This window comes from Triturus cristatus, chromosome 3_2 (assembly GCF_964204655.1).
Source record: "Triturus cristatus chromosome 3_2, aTriCri1.1, whole genome shotgun sequence".
Lineage (NCBI taxonomy): Eukaryota > Metazoa > Chordata > Amphibia > Caudata > Salamandridae > Triturus > Triturus cristatus.
The window spans coordinates 985,032,713-985,048,032 of NC_140584.1; the positions used below are offsets into that span (position 1 = coordinate 985,032,713).

The 15,320-nt window shown below is 46.8% G+C and overlaps 1 protein-coding gene across 3 annotated transcripts in view; it reads right to left on the reverse strand.

Annotated features, from left to right (window-relative positions):
• LOC146858936 (uncharacterized) overlaps positions 1 to 15,320 on the reverse strand; it is a 197,081-nt gene that overhangs the window by 136,923 nt on the left and 44,838 nt on the right. For 2 of the 3 annotated variants that reach the window (XR_014980046.1, XM_085649577.1), the window contains exon 2: positions 2,631 to 2,776. The gene's annotated coding sequence lies outside the window, so the exon portion shown is untranslated. Of the gene's footprint in view, positions 1 to 2,302; positions 2,435 to 2,630; positions 2,777 to 15,320 lie in introns of those variants that run through there. The other variant, XR_014980047.1, reaches the window with a different exon arrangement.

The window sequence follows — 15,320 nt, forward strand, 5'->3', positions numbered from 1 at the left end:
AGGCTAAATGCTGGTCCAGGGAATGTCGTCATTTAGTCCCAAAGTGTCACAACGGAGCCTATGAACCCATTTTTGTTCTTTGGTGAACAAATATCTGGAGACATCACTAATGTGTTGTGGAATCTTTGGTTTCTCCAGTATTGTCCAATGGAACTCATCTGCAGTGTGATTGACTTCTGAAAAGTGCCTAGTGAGTCTCGTGTTCAACTTGCTGCACCTGAAAGTGCTCTTGTGCTCTAACATACGTAGCCTCACCTTGCGAGTGGTCATACCCACATACCTAGTTTGGCAGGGGCATGTGAGTAGATAGATGACATTGCTACTGTTGCAATTGGTAAAGTGGGTCTGCATCCAAGGTCTATTGGTCCCTATATCTACTGAAGAACTGTGAGTAGTTTGTGGGCAAACCGAGCAAGGGTGGTGTCCGGTCACAGCCGGTAGATCCCATAAAGTGCCCAGTGATCTAATGGGCCCACCCGATGGTCGTGGATGGACCAATCGGTCCTTTATGTTGCCTGATCTATTAAAAGCAAAAAGCGGCATCGCAATCTTCTCCTTGCAACTATTCAGAATCCGCCAATGTTTTTTGATGCTTTTCTTGATGTCATTAGATAGTGTACAGAAAGTACTGACCAACGTCAGGCGCTCCAGAGGTGGCTTAGGTACAGGTGGTTCCAACAAGGCTTCCCGATTGTTGTTTGAAGCTCTTTTGAGGGACCGTTTGACCAGCTTGCGTGGGTAGTGTCTCTCCATAAGTTGCTCAGTTAGAAGGTTAGCATGTTTAGCAAAGCCCTCTGTTGTAGAGCAGTTCCTCCGGCTTGATTGATTCTACACACCCTACTCCTTTCTTAATCGCAGAACTGGTAACAACCCAATTGCTGCATGTCATGATTTTTATTTAACGTCTACATTCTCATTGTGTGTCTGAAGTTTCCACACCATCCAGTTTGCAACAGATTGCACAATTTAATTTGCAGAGTAAATTCTTCCCCAACAGATTAACGGTACTTGAGTCATATATTACAAACTGATGGTCCTCCTCAAGAGGCCCTATTTATACAGAGGCCTTAGTGGAAACCTGTGCTGTACTCTGCTTGTTAGAAATGCCTATAACTTGGACTTGTTTTCTGAAAGGCTTAGGTTACAGACCTCTAGTGTTCGTACAGTGAATCAGGTAGCTCAAGGTTCATTTAGAAATGATACAGGGTGGATACTTACCGCTCCATCTACATATTGCCTTTACACCTTGGTCTACCTCTAGGACTGCATCAAGCAGGCAGTCCCTCCCCTCACCCTCCGGCTCCATCTATGTGAGTGATTGGGGTCCAGTCCAGTGGGAGTGAGATTATCAGCAGGTATGAAAGGGTTTAATGACTTCTTCCCTGCTGTCCCTTCGTTTGCTATCACAGGATACATAACTATGCCCTTAATCCCATTTGTGCTCCACCCATGCTGTTTCATATTTCATCTTGACTCCATCTGCCTATGGACCTTATTTCTTGTTTGGATTTGATATTTCTCCTTGTCCTCATGCAGAGCATACTCCCAGGCATTTAACACTTCAAAATGTATGGGCCTTGGCTGGGGTAACCAAACACACAAAGTGAGTCCTCAACAAGCGGGAACTCCCTCAGGCCTGCGTGGAGGATCAAGCAAACACTAATCTCAGTTAGAAAGATCTCACAATAGAAGTGTAATAAGTCCCTATCTTGGTGTGGCCTTGGCTACTCACAGGACAACACCTCGACTTTAACAGAAAAATCAAATACCTGAAGTATATCGCTATCCTTCGATCGTGGATTACGAGGAATCTGATGACCAAACTTCAACTCTGAGCACAAAGCACATTAATCTTCATAAACACAGAATATATGAAAAGACACTTCCAAGTTTCAACTTCAACATAACCTAATTTGACACCACAACTCTCAACACTCACAAACAAAACCACACGACCCTACTTATTCTCACCCTCCAAAGACACTGTAAACACTATCAGGAATGCTGGAACACTGTCAGTAGTCAAAATGTGGCATGGAAAGTTAGGCACGCAGATGGAATCAGGGTAATGTTTGAATTCGGGGGAGAATTTGGAATCCACCAAGCTTCAGTTTGAAACAATCCCCTCCTATCAGAATTTGCTAGCGCTTTACCTCGTGTAAATTTCGGGACCTTTAAAGTGCTATCTGATCAATTGAAATTTGAAACTGAAACTGTTCAACAAATCAATACATTTGAAAACCGTGAAGCACATTAGGCTCCACAAGGAAGACAGAGAATGATTACATTTCAAACTATAAAGGTTTATTTTAGATTAAAAGTTTACAGAAGGCCAAGTTAGTATTAATAGTCAATATATGAATGCTTCAAAGTAATATAAAGTTGAAATAAAATCATGTCACATAAGTAGGAGGGCAAACTCGCATGGAGTCACCTGAAAGGAAAAGGTAAAGAAAAGTGAAATCTGCCATAAAGACGATGCTCTAATTCTCCTAAACTGCATCAAAACCAGACTGACTCATAATCCACTCTCTTCTAACTAACCCACACAGTTCTAACATTTGTCACACCTACACACAGTTCTCATGAAAGGAGCCAATCAGGTTAAAGTGAAATGATACAAATCGTACCTCATTAGCTTCTCAGGATTCAGCACAATAGAGCGTTCTCAACGTCCTTCAAACTTACATTATCTGTAACAAAATGAGGTCCCTGGGCCGCTGTGGACTCTGCAGTGCACCGTAGCAACCCATGATGACATTCCATGTTTACCGCACTAAAGAAAGCGTTTCACATGGGGAAGAAAGCAAAATAACATCATGTTTGTTAATTTGGATTTCAGCTTTGCCTAGAAATACAATGTGAAACGTTAGCCACTTTAAACACAGGCCTATATTAGCTATGGTCCGTTTAAACGTGAAAAAAGCATACATTTCTATACGTGTTAATTTTGATAACATGTCAAACATTTAATATAGAAATAAACTCTCCCTAGTCATCTACCCGTCAAACAGTTCCCCTGCCTTAGCTATGTCCTGCCCCCAACTCTTGCCCCTGTAACACTGCTAATTGCATTCGTCGTTCACAGCTTCACAAGGCACCCGCAGTCCCCGTCCGTCCTCTCACCTGCGCCACTTCAACCCCCCCCTTCCACATACCACTCTAAGGATCTGCTGTCAGCAGCAACTAAACCAACCTGCCAAATGAAAGTCGACCCACACCTCAGGTATTTTCAGAAATCAACTCCCTCTTCTTACTCAAAACAGAATGTAATTTCAGCTCTCATCTCACCATCCCCATATGAAACTAAACTTTGGAGAGGGCTGGAAGCTGAATTACGATGCCCACCCACTGAGCGGGGAGAAGGCAAAAGTGAGTTGTGAGTTTCTCTGACTTTCTGGCACAGCCCTTCTAACCTGCCTCTTGCCGGTGGCACTAGGCTTGGGCTGAGTTTACGTTCACGGTGCCCAAGGTTTGAGTCTTTTCTGGTCCCTGGAATCCCTTTTTACAACTTACACCATGAATCATGTGCTCCTCTCAGGTTTATTGTCAATTTCCTACTTCAGTCATGCTGACTCTGTGCCACCCATAGTCTTTTGCTGCCATGGTCGAATTCTGGCTCAGCCCAGAACAGTTTTGCCACACCCTGCCCCACCCCATACTCTGCTCTATTACCAAGCCACTACTTTCCCCAATAAATCGGAGCGGGCACCACCATTGAGGGCCACTGTGTCATCCTCACTTAAAACAACAAATGCTAGTGAAGGGCCAGTACTTCTCTTATCTTATGTTCTCTCTTGCAGGAACATTGGGGGGGCATGTTGGTCGTCCAAGTATTTCCATGTTGTTTATGTTATGGCTCTCACCAGAATAACACACCCCCTCGGGCAGGCTCGCTGCATGTTTCAATATAGGCAGGGCTACTGGAATTATCCTGAAACCTGGTCCAAATTTCTTCAAAAGAAAGCAGACTATCTTTGAAGATATATACAGGACATCTCTCTGGCCAATCTTGATACAGGATTCATCATCACTAGAGATTACAATCTAAATCTCTTTCATTGCAGGGTGGAAGTGGAGTCTACTGGACTACAAGTTCTAATATGGCACATTCCACCTCCACAGAACCAGCGCAGCGGCAGGACTCGATGAGCAACACTTTAATTGAAATACTTCACTCCGTCAGTATTTGAGCACTCAGTGGTCGCAGCAAGTATGACCAGCCCACACCCTTTACGCATGTGGCGCCGAAACGGGATGCAGACCTCGATTATACTCTCCTAATATTTCCTCTTTTTAAACATCCTAAAGAGTTTAAGACAGAACACCGACTGGAAAATGATCATTTTCTGCAGAAGACAATCCTGCGGACAGATGGCTACAAGCTTCAACGCATCAATCAGAGAGAAGATAGATTAATCGGCTCAAGAGCAAGGCATGTCAAATGGTCCTTCAACACTGAAAAGCATCTTGCAGAATGAAGGAATACATTTTAGGAGGACTGCACTAATTATCTAAAAACAATTGCCATTGACAACAATCCGGTCAACTATTGCACTTGGTTTACCCCAATGGCAAATCTACAATCTGATTTAGTCAACAACCCTACCAAACCTCACAATAGAAGTTCAAAGTTCTGGTTTACGGCCTTCCTGTAAAAGGAGAAAAGAAATGTGGCCAAGCTCACCGGACTCTTATCCAAATCACATCACAAGGACATTTAGCATAGGACTGAGCTCGCTAAAATGAGGAATCAACACAAGAAAGTGATCTGGGATGCAAAGCAAGCAGCTGATGATCAAACCAGGGCTTTCCTACAGAAAGCTTGCTTGAACTCCAATAGCAGTCAATTCTGGAACTGGCTGAACAAACTATGAACCTAAATAGAACCCACATTAATAAATCAGCTAAACAATGCGGTGTGGGAGGATTATGAAGCCCTCTTATACAGAACTAATGAGGTTGCGTGGATCACCTGCTTCAATTCATGATTCTCTTTCAATTTCGTGGGCTTCTCCCCATTCCATTAAGAGTGCCCCAAACCGATGTACTTGGGTCTGCTCAATGAAAGACATCATCACAAAAGGAAGGCATAATGGTGCACAAGGTCCAAACGGACTGCCCACTGCGATCATCAAAGCAAACAGCCAATTCTGGACCAATTCCATGACCAGGGTTTACGATAACCTCTTTTTCACCAGTTCAAGTCCATCATCGTAGCAGTGATCGGACATTTTCGTCATTAACTGAAAAGTGGGCGAGCAGGATCCCTCGAACTATCGATTAATAGCCCTGCTCGATGTTGAGAGTACATTTTTTGCCTCACTGATTTTGAAGGATGGGCAAGCATAGGCAATTCAGGCAAAGCTGATCCCTTGGTTCCAGACTGACATTCACAAAAATATTGGCACCCTTGACAATATTGTGGCTTTTTCTTATCTGGTCCATAGGACACTTGCTAGTAAGAGAAGTCTGAATGTGTGCTTTAGAGAGCATAGGAGAACATTTGCTGCTATTGATAGGCACTGCCTATGGCAGAAATTGAACAAATGGGACCTCCCGAACTAGATATTAAATTCTTTCATCACCCTGTACTCCAACAACTGGATACTAATAAATCTAAGCAGTGACGGCACGCTTTACAACAAGCTACATATAAATAAAGGTTTAAAGCAGGAGTGTGTGTTAGGTCCCATTCTTTTCAATCTGCGTATTGTTGACATGGAACCAGCCCTGAAAAATCCAAAGGCTTGTTCCCTAAAACTTAATGCCACCATCTCTATACCCTACAGTATACAGACGATACTGTGCTATTGGACTACTCAATGGCTCGCCTTCACCGTTTCCTAAACAATCTGGACTCATGTTGCAAGGAAAACGGTTTAGAAATAAACCCTGGACAAGACCAAAGTCTTTGCCTTTTTAGGTCTCACTAGAGCCAGCACATGCGCTGCACTGGCGAGAAATTTAGTGTCTTTGTGTCTGCCCTGGGTGTGAGGGACTGCGAGGCTCTGCGGCGGTGAAACCAGCTAAAGCTGCGGCCTCTTCCCGGACACTCCCCCTGCCTGCCTTTAAAGAGACGACTCACGTCCCCCGCTTCGCGGGTGCCGTTCGTGCCTTGTGGAACTCTGCTCATTGAACTTTGTGTCTGCCCTGGGTGTGAGGGACTGCGAGGCTCTGTGGCGGTGAAACCAGCTACAGCTGCGGCCTCTTCCGGACACTCCCTCTGCCTGCCTTTAAAGAGACGACTCACGGCCCCAGCTTCGCGGGAGCCGTTCGTGCCTTGTGGAACTCTGCTCATTCAAATTTGTGTCTGCCCTGGGTGTGAGGGACTGCGAGGCTCTGCGGCGGTGAAACCAGCTACAGCTGCGGCCTCTTCCCGGACACTCCCCCTGCCTGCCTTTAAAGAGACGACTCACGGCCCCCGCTTCGCGGGGGCCGTTCGTGCCTTGTGGAACTCTGCTCATTGAACTTTGTGTCTGCCCTGGGTGTGAGGGACTGCGAGGCTCTGCGGCGGTGAAACCAGCTACAGCTGCGGCCTCTTCCCGGACACTCCCCCTGCCTGCCTTTAAAGAGATGACTCACGGCCCCCGCTTCGCGGGAGCCGTTCGTGCCTTGTGGAACTCTGCTCATTGAACTTTGTGTCTGCCCTGGGTGTGAGGGACTGCGAGGCTCTGCGGCGGTGAAACCAGCTACAGCTGCGGCCTCTTCCCGGACACTCCCCCTTCCTGCCTTTAAAGAGACGACTCACGGCCCCCGCTTCGCGGGAGCCATTCGTGCCTTGTGGAACTCTGCTCATTGAACTTTGTGTCTGCCCTGGGTGTGAGGGACTGCGAGGCTCTGTGGCGGGGAAACCAGCTACAGCTGCGGCCTCTTCCCGGACACTCCCCCTGCCTGCCTTTAAAGAGACGACTCACGGCCCCCGCTTCGCGGGAGCCGTTCGTGCCTTGTGGAACTCTGCTCCTTGAACTTTGTGTCTGCCCTGGGTGTGAGGGACTGCGAGGCTCTGCGGCGGTGAAACCAGCTACAGCTGCGGCCTCTTCCTGGACACTCCCCCTGCCTGCCTTTAAAGAGACGACTCACGGCCCCCGCTTCGCGGGAGCCGATCGTGCCTTGTGGAACTCTGCTCATTGAACTTTGTGTCTGTCCTGGGTGTGAGGGACTGCGAGGCTCTGCGGCGGTGAAACCAGCTACAGCTGCGGCCTCTTCCCGGACACTCCCCCTGCCTGCCTTTAAAGAGACGACTCACGGCCCCCGCTTCGCGGGAGCCGTTCGTGCCTTGTGGAACTCTGCTCATTGAACTTTGTGTCTGCCCTGGGTGTGAGGGACTGCGAGGCTCTGCGGCGGTGAAACCAGCTACAGCTGCGGCCTCTTCCCGGACACTCCCCCTGCCTGCCTTTAAAGAGACGACTCACGGCCCCCGCTTCGCGGGAGCCGTTCGTGCCTTGTGGAACTCTGCTCATTGAACTTTGTGTCTGCCCTGGGTGTGAGGGACTGCGAGGCTCTGCGGCGGTGAAACCAGCTACAGCTGCGGCCTCTTCCCGGACACTCCCCCTGCCTGCCTTTAAAGAGACGACTCACGGCCCCCGCTTCGCGGGAGCCGTTCGTGCCTTGTGGAACTCTGCTCCTTGAACTTTGTGTCTGCCCTGGGTGTGAGGGACTGCGAGGCTCTGCGGCGGTGAAACCAGCTACAGCTGCGGCCTCTTCCTGGACACTCCCCCTGCCTGCCTTTAAAGAGACGACTCACGGCCCCCACTTCGCGGGAGCCGATCGTGCCTTGTGGAACTCTGCTCATTGAACTTTGTGTCTGCCCTGGGTGTGAGGGACTGCGAGGCTCTATGGCGGTGAAACCAGCTACAGCTGCGGCCTCTTCCCGGACACTCCCCCTGTCTGCCTTTAAAGAGACGACTCACGGCCCCCGCTTCGCGGGAGACGTTCGTGCCTTGTGGAACTCTGCTCATTGAACTTTGTATCTGCCCTGGGTGTGAGGGACTGCGAGGCTCTGCGGCGGTGAAACCAGCTACAGCTGCGGCCTCTTCCCGGACACTCCCCCTGCCTGCCTTTAAAAAGACGACTCACGGCCCCCGCTTCGCGGGAGCCGTTCGTGCCTTGTGGAACTCTGCTCATTGAACTTTGTGTCTGCCCTGGGTGTGAGGGACTGCGAGGCTCTGCGGCGGTGAAACCAGCTACAGCTGCGGCCTCTTCCCGGACACTCCCCCTGCCTGCCTTTAAAGAGACGACTCACGGCCCCCGCTTCGCGGGAGCCGTTCGTGCCTTGTGGAACTCTGCTCATTGAACTTTGTGTCTGCCCTGGGTTTGAGGGACTGCGAGGCTCTGCGGCGGTGAAACCAGCTACAGCTGCGGCCTCTTCCCGGACACTCCCCCTGCCTGCCTTTAAAGAGACGACTCACGGCCCCCGCTTCGCAGGAGCCGTTCGTGCCTTGTGGAACTCTGCTCATTGAACTTTGTGTCTGCCCTGGGTGTGAGGGACTGCAAGGCTCTGCGGCGGTGAAACCAGCTACAGCTGCGGCCTCTTCCCGGACACTCCCCCTGCCTGCCTTTAAAGAGACGACTCACGGCCCCCGCTTCGCGGGAGCCGTTCGTGCCTTGTGGAACTCTGCTCATTGAACTTTGTGTCTGCCCTGGGTGTGAGGGACTGCGAGGCTCTGCGGCGGTGAAACCAGCTACAGCTGCGGCCTCTTCCCGGACACTCCCCCTGCCTGCCTTTAAAGAGACGACTCACGGCCCCCGCTTCGCGGGAGCTGTTCGTGCCTTGTGGAACTCTGCTCCTTGAACTTTGTGTCTGCCCTGGGTGTGAGGGACTGCGCGGCTCTGCGGCGGTGAAACCAGCTACAGCTGCGGCCTCTTCCTGGACACTCCCCCTGCCTGCCTTTAAAGAGACGTCTCACGGCCCCCGCTTCGCGGGAGCCGATCGTGCCTTGTGGAACTCTGCTCATTGAACTTTGTGTCTGCCCTGGGTGTGAGGGACTGCGAGGCTCTGCGGCGGTGAAACCAGCTACAGCTGCGGCCTCTTCCCGGACACTCCCCCTGCCTGCCTTTAAAGAGACGACTCACGGCCCCCGCTTCGCGGGAGCCGTTCGTGCCTTGTGGAACTCTGCTCATTGAACTTTGTATCTGCCCTGGGTGTGAGGGACTGCGAGGCTCTGCGGCGGTGAAACCAGCTACAGCTGCGGCCTCTTCCCGGACACTCCCCCTGCCTGCCTTTAAAAAGACGACTCACGGCCCCCGCTTCGCGGGAGCCGTTCGTGCCTTGTGGAACTCTGCTCATTGAACTTTGTGTCTGCCCTGGGTGTGAGGGACTGCGAGGCTCTGCGGCGGTGAAACCAGCTACAGCTGCGGCCTCTTCCCGGACACTCCCCCTGCCTGCCTTTAAAGAGACGACTCACGGCCCCCGCTTCGCGGGAGCCGTTCGTGCCTTGTGGAACTCTGCTCATTGAACTTTGTGTCTGCCCTGGGTTTGAGGGACTGCGAGGCTCTGCGGCGGTGAAACCAGCTACAGCTGCGGCCTCTTCCCGGACACTCCCCCTGCCTGCCTTTAAAGAGACGACTCACGGCCCCCGCTTCGCGGGAGCCGTTCGTGCCTTGTGGAACTCTGCTCATTGAACTTTGTGTCTGCCCTGGGTGTGAGGGACTGCGAGGCTCTGCGGCGGTGAAACCAGCTACAGCTGCGGCCTCTTCCCGGACACTCCCCTCTTAGCAGGTCACTACCCATATATTCTGAGACCAGTGACGCGGCGCGGGACGCGCGCGGGACGCGCGCCGGGCGAAGCCCGGGCCAAGGGCGGGCCCGTTCTAGCCCGTTACAGACCGAGTAAGACCGGACCGGGCCCCCTTTCTAACGTTCCCTATTGTGAAGTGGTGTGTACTGGACGTCGTCGCTGCCTTGTAAATATCAGCTGTTTAATAATTTTTGTAATTATATGTTATTATCCATGGCGACTACACGAGGGAGTAGGAGCAAGGTGATTAAGGATGTTACTAATATTACTGGCCCATTAGATAATTTTATTGTAAGAGCGAATTCTGTTATTGACCAAGGAATTGCTCTTATGGAACGAAGAGTGTCACAAGACCTATTATTAGCAAAGCGTTCCTCTATGGGCCTTTTTGCGACAGCTAAAACTCCCGACAATACAAGTAATAAAGTACCCCTTGCCTTAGTACATGCGGATATACATAGCATCCCTAATGTAGTAGATTTGTCATTTTCAATGACGGAATGCATATCTTCCTCGCAACTAGAGAGGTCCTCGATTCTTGCTCTGGAGCCTTTGGTACTAGAACCACGGTCGCAAGACCCAACCAACAGTCAGAGGATGAGAGAAAAAGAGGGTGCTATACCAAAGACATCTAAAAACCCTAAGAGAAAGAATAAGAAAAATGAATCTAAAGTAAAAAAGTCCAGGAAGCCTAAAAAAACTATTGCTACTGGGGACAAAGGGATAGGCGAATTTCCCATTAGAAGGATAGAACGAACTGAACAGCAGTTAAAGGATGGCCCTATTCAAAATTGTCCAAATGCGGATAGTATGTTATTGGATTCGTCGAGTGTTGTTATTTCTCCCCCCATGTCCATAAATTCTGAGCCTTTGAAGGCTGACTATAAGTTAACTGAGCACATAAGGGAGCTTTTTAAAATATATCTTACCCCGCTAGAAACCAGACTGAAGAAGATTGAGATACAGTTAATAGACTTGGCTGCTTTCTCTAAGACCTCGACTAATATTGAGCCATTAAAGGTTGTGGATGGGATACCAAAAAGTACAAAAAATCAATTAGTGGGATCCTCAACAGTTAAATCGCTAGCCCCCGCTACAAAAGTAAATAGTTTGGCATCTGTTAATACAGAGAACTATATTACAGAAAAAATTAACCATCCTTCTGGAAATAATGTTCAAGGGCTAAACACACAGAAAGATTGTAATAGGGGTCTTAAACCGGGAAATTTAGTTATAAATTTGCCCCCAGAAGCATCTCCTTATTTGGTGATTCTAACAGGGGTCCCTGAATTGAAAGAGGACAACGAAGAACCCTTTGGATCTTTGAAAAATAAGGTCCAATATTGGCTTAGTACAAATTGACCACTCCCTCCGAATAGGACGAGTAAGATTCTAATGGTCCGCAGGGTTTCCTGGGTGGGGGCAGAAAGAAAAACAACACAGGGTGATTGTGTCCTGGTCAATTTTGAGGACCCGGAAACGGTTGATTATATTTGCTCTTGGGGGAATCAGTTTACAAATGAGAGCATTGAAACTAAACGATTATCTTTTTTTTATCCTCCTAGATCTCACCCCTATCTACCCAATGATTGTAATTGGGTCACTGTAAATTCCCGTGATAGAAGAGCGGTCACAAGGGATTGGGGAAGGCAAGTTAATAGGGATCCAACATATAGTGACATCTGGAGAGGATTACCAACCTCCAATCGATATAGTAGTTTAGAGATGGTGGATTGACTCCATCGGACTGGACCTAGTTTTCCTGTCCATTGTTTTAGTTTCAATAAATTGTACAAAAGTTTAAATTACCCGGTAAATGACCCCCAAAGGGATGTTAATGAGGGTAGGATAAAAAAGTTATTAGATCCCCTAATAACACCCAAAGTTTTATTCGATGAATTTGACAAACAAGAGTCTGAAATAATTACACATTTTGTCCTTGGTACAAAAAGCGTTTTATCCCCGAAAGTTGTTCATCCCACAGTGCAGTTTGACGTGGAACGTAACTCTCCTTTGGTGGAAACACATTTGTGTGCGGTTTGCTCTCCTGACGAGGAGTTAGATATTGAACGCAACTTTCCTTTGATGGAAACAAATTTGTGTGTAGATTGTTCCCCTGACGAGGAGCGTCATCGAGACGCAGTAAGGGGGGAGTTGGCTCTTCTATCCTGGAATATAGCGGGCTTATCAAACAAGGTAAATGATCCCATCTTTTGTGACTTAATTGAGAAGTATGATATTATTTGCCTGCAGGAGTGCTGGGAACAGGTTGAGATTCATCTTGCAGGGTACCGTACGTATTTTTCCCCTGCAACTCCAGGAGAGGTAGAAACTCGGGGGGGGCTTTGTACTTATATTTCTAATATGGTTAATTTGGCAACAAAGCACCAGAATACAGGGGGGCATAATTGTTATCAGGTCTTCTGTTTAACTGCAGGAGGAAATCGACTTATTATTTTAATAAATCTATATAACAACATCCCGAAGGAAGATTTGAATAAAGTACTTTGAAGATTTAAATAATTCAATATTCCGTGCTATTGGCTTGGAACAAAATGATATTTGTATCATTCTGACGGGGGATTTTAATTGTCACTTGTGCCCTTATAACAATTCCGGTATATGTGGAATTGTTAATTTAATTGGCAACCCATGTACACATTTTGAGCATACCGTGCTGGGAAATATGTTTAATAGCTTAATTTTCGAATGGGACCTGGGATTTGCAAATGAACTATGTACACCTCAGGTTCATTTCCAACCCACTTTTAATGGGCGTGGTCTAGAGTCTGTTATAGATTACACTATGGTTAGTACTACTCACAACCGTAAAGTCCTGTTGTGCAAAACACTGGACACTGCAATGAGTGACCACTTCCCGATTAGCTCAATCTTTGATATTGATAGGAGTACCAGATCTGTCCCAAACGTAGCGGAAAACCTTTCCCGCCATGCTATTTCATTGGCAAGACAAAACAGATATGCTATAAAATGGAACAAGGTCGACCCTACAAACTTTCTCCAGAACCTGATATTGGATCAATATAATAATGTCAGGATTTGTCTAGAGGATTATCCTGACCCCGGTTTGATTATTTGTGCCTTTGACTAGATTACGTCATTCATTGCCAAAAAGTTAACAGGAACACTACGAGACAAGGCTTGTCAAAAAACAATTGGATGGTTCAATTCGGATTGCTCCAAAGCACATTCTAACTTAAAGCAGACTTTAAAGAAAACACCTAAAAATATGCTAGAAGTTAGAGCCGCCAGGGCAGCTTATAAAATATCGATAAAAAAACGGAAACTGGAGCTCAAGGAGAATGCGTGGAATGCATTAGTAAAGGCAAGCTCCTTGAGAGATAACATTGCGTTTTGGAGAGCAGTAAATGCCCCCTTTTTCATTGAAAGGAATTCTGATAAGCTGGATCTTGCGATAGAAGAATCAACCTGGGTGGATTACTTTACTGAGCTCTATAAAAAAGATGTTTTGCTCAGTATAGCCTCCAAACCCTTAATCCAGCAGGTTGCTATTGAGCCTACTGCTTCTGTTCTATTCCCTTTGGGGATTGTTTTTTCTGCTTCTGAAGTAGAATTGGCCCTACAGGAAAGTGCAAGAAACAAAGCCCCCGGGCCTGATGGGGTCCCTATGGATATATATAAAGATATTGTTTCTCTATGGGCTCCATTGTTGACTAACGTGCTAAATAGTTTTAACATTAAGGGATTTCCACCGACCTGGCAGGAAGCCATTGTGGTGCCTATTTTTAAAAAAGGAGATCGAACTGGTCCCAAATGTTATAGGCCCATCTCTCTACTTGATTCACTGATGAAAGTGGCAGGTAGAATTATTTTAAACAGATTGCACACGTGGGCAGAGGAATACGATGTTATTTCTAAGTTTCAGTGTGGTTTCAAGGCTGGTCTAGGTACTGTTGAACAAGGGCTCAACTTGGCCTTAATAACTGGCAAATACATGATGGCAAAAAAGGGTAATCTTTTTATGACCTTCGTTGACCTTAGTTCAGCATTTGATTGCCTGGACCACGACGTACTATGGGACACTTTAATAGGCTTGGGCATAGATTTAAACATCCTTAATTTTATCAAAGAATTATACAGAGAGGCAGGGGCTAAGGTGCGTTTCGGTAACAAAGGGGAGTGTACTGACAAGTTTCCAATTATGAAAGGCGTCAGACAGGGCTGTATTTTGGCACCTTTTCTTTTTAATTTGTACATAAATGAAGTGGCAGATTTTTTAGTCAAACAAGAGTTAGACTATCCTCAAATTGACGGCACGGCAGTTCCCATTTTACTATATGCGGACGATGCGGTTATCATGGCCAGAACTCAATTGGGCCTTCAAAAGGCATTAACCAGCTTTTCTTTCTATATGAGTTCTAGGGGTTTAAAAATAAACATAGGGAAAACCTTTTCCATGTGCTGCTCGTCAAAGAATAAACTTTCTTGTAAGACTTTTATTGACAAGTCTAAGATAGAACTTACCAGTACTTTCTCATATTTAGGGATTGTTTTTAATCAAAAAGGTACTTGGAAAGCAGCAATTAGGGCTAGGAATCTTGCTTTTGCCCGTACTTTAGGAGCAATAAGACAGTTTGCCAATAAATTAGGGGGCAGGCCTGTACGTATTTTAATGGACATTTATAAGTCCAAATGTATTTCAACTGCTCTATACGGATCTGGCATATGGGGTATCGCCGATTCTCAGGAAATCCAAGTAAAAGAAAACACTTTCCTGCGCTATTTGTTAGCGGTTCCCAAATCGACCTCTACATATATTTGTCATAGGGAATTGGATTTGGTCTATATTACGGATCTCATTAAAATTAATCCATTACTCTTATGGCATAAGATATGGACTTCAGAGGCAACTGCTTTCAATAGAACCATCTTGAGTGATTGCCTTAAATTAGAGAGGTGGAAAGACATCCATTGGATCTCCTATGTAAAGGAGTTTACGACCAATATGGGGCATCCAACTTTCTTTGATAATCCCTCCTCGCTATCTGTGATCTCCAGAAAGGCTTTTAAGATAAGTTGTCGTGCTTTCCTGGCGAACAAACGATGGCTTGAGGAGAGAACTAAGACATCTGTAATTCAATACAACTTACTTGTGCAGGGCCCTGGTTTGCAGCTTTATCTGTCTCCTGACTACCCTTGTTATGACAGAATGTTGCTATCGCGATTGAGAATTGGCACCTATTATAGGTTGATAACATTCCCAGTTAGCAATGATTGGTCCTCAAATTTAATTAATTGTCCCTGTGATGATCTTGCTTTGCAATCTTCAATACATTGTGTTCTATTTTGCAAGTATTATGCTTGGGGAAGAAAGAAATATCTGATTCCCCTTCTTAAGATCTGGGGCTTAAGACAGTGCAGATCTGCGTATTTAAAGTTACTCCTATTAGAAGATGAAATAACTATTAGTGCTGTATCCAAGTTTTTAAAATTTGCAATTCGATGTAGATTAACTTCGGATTAATTTTTAGTGCTTGTTTTTATGTCTGTTATCCCCTTTCTTGATGTACATAAGTTGTATGGAATTCGATTTCTTTT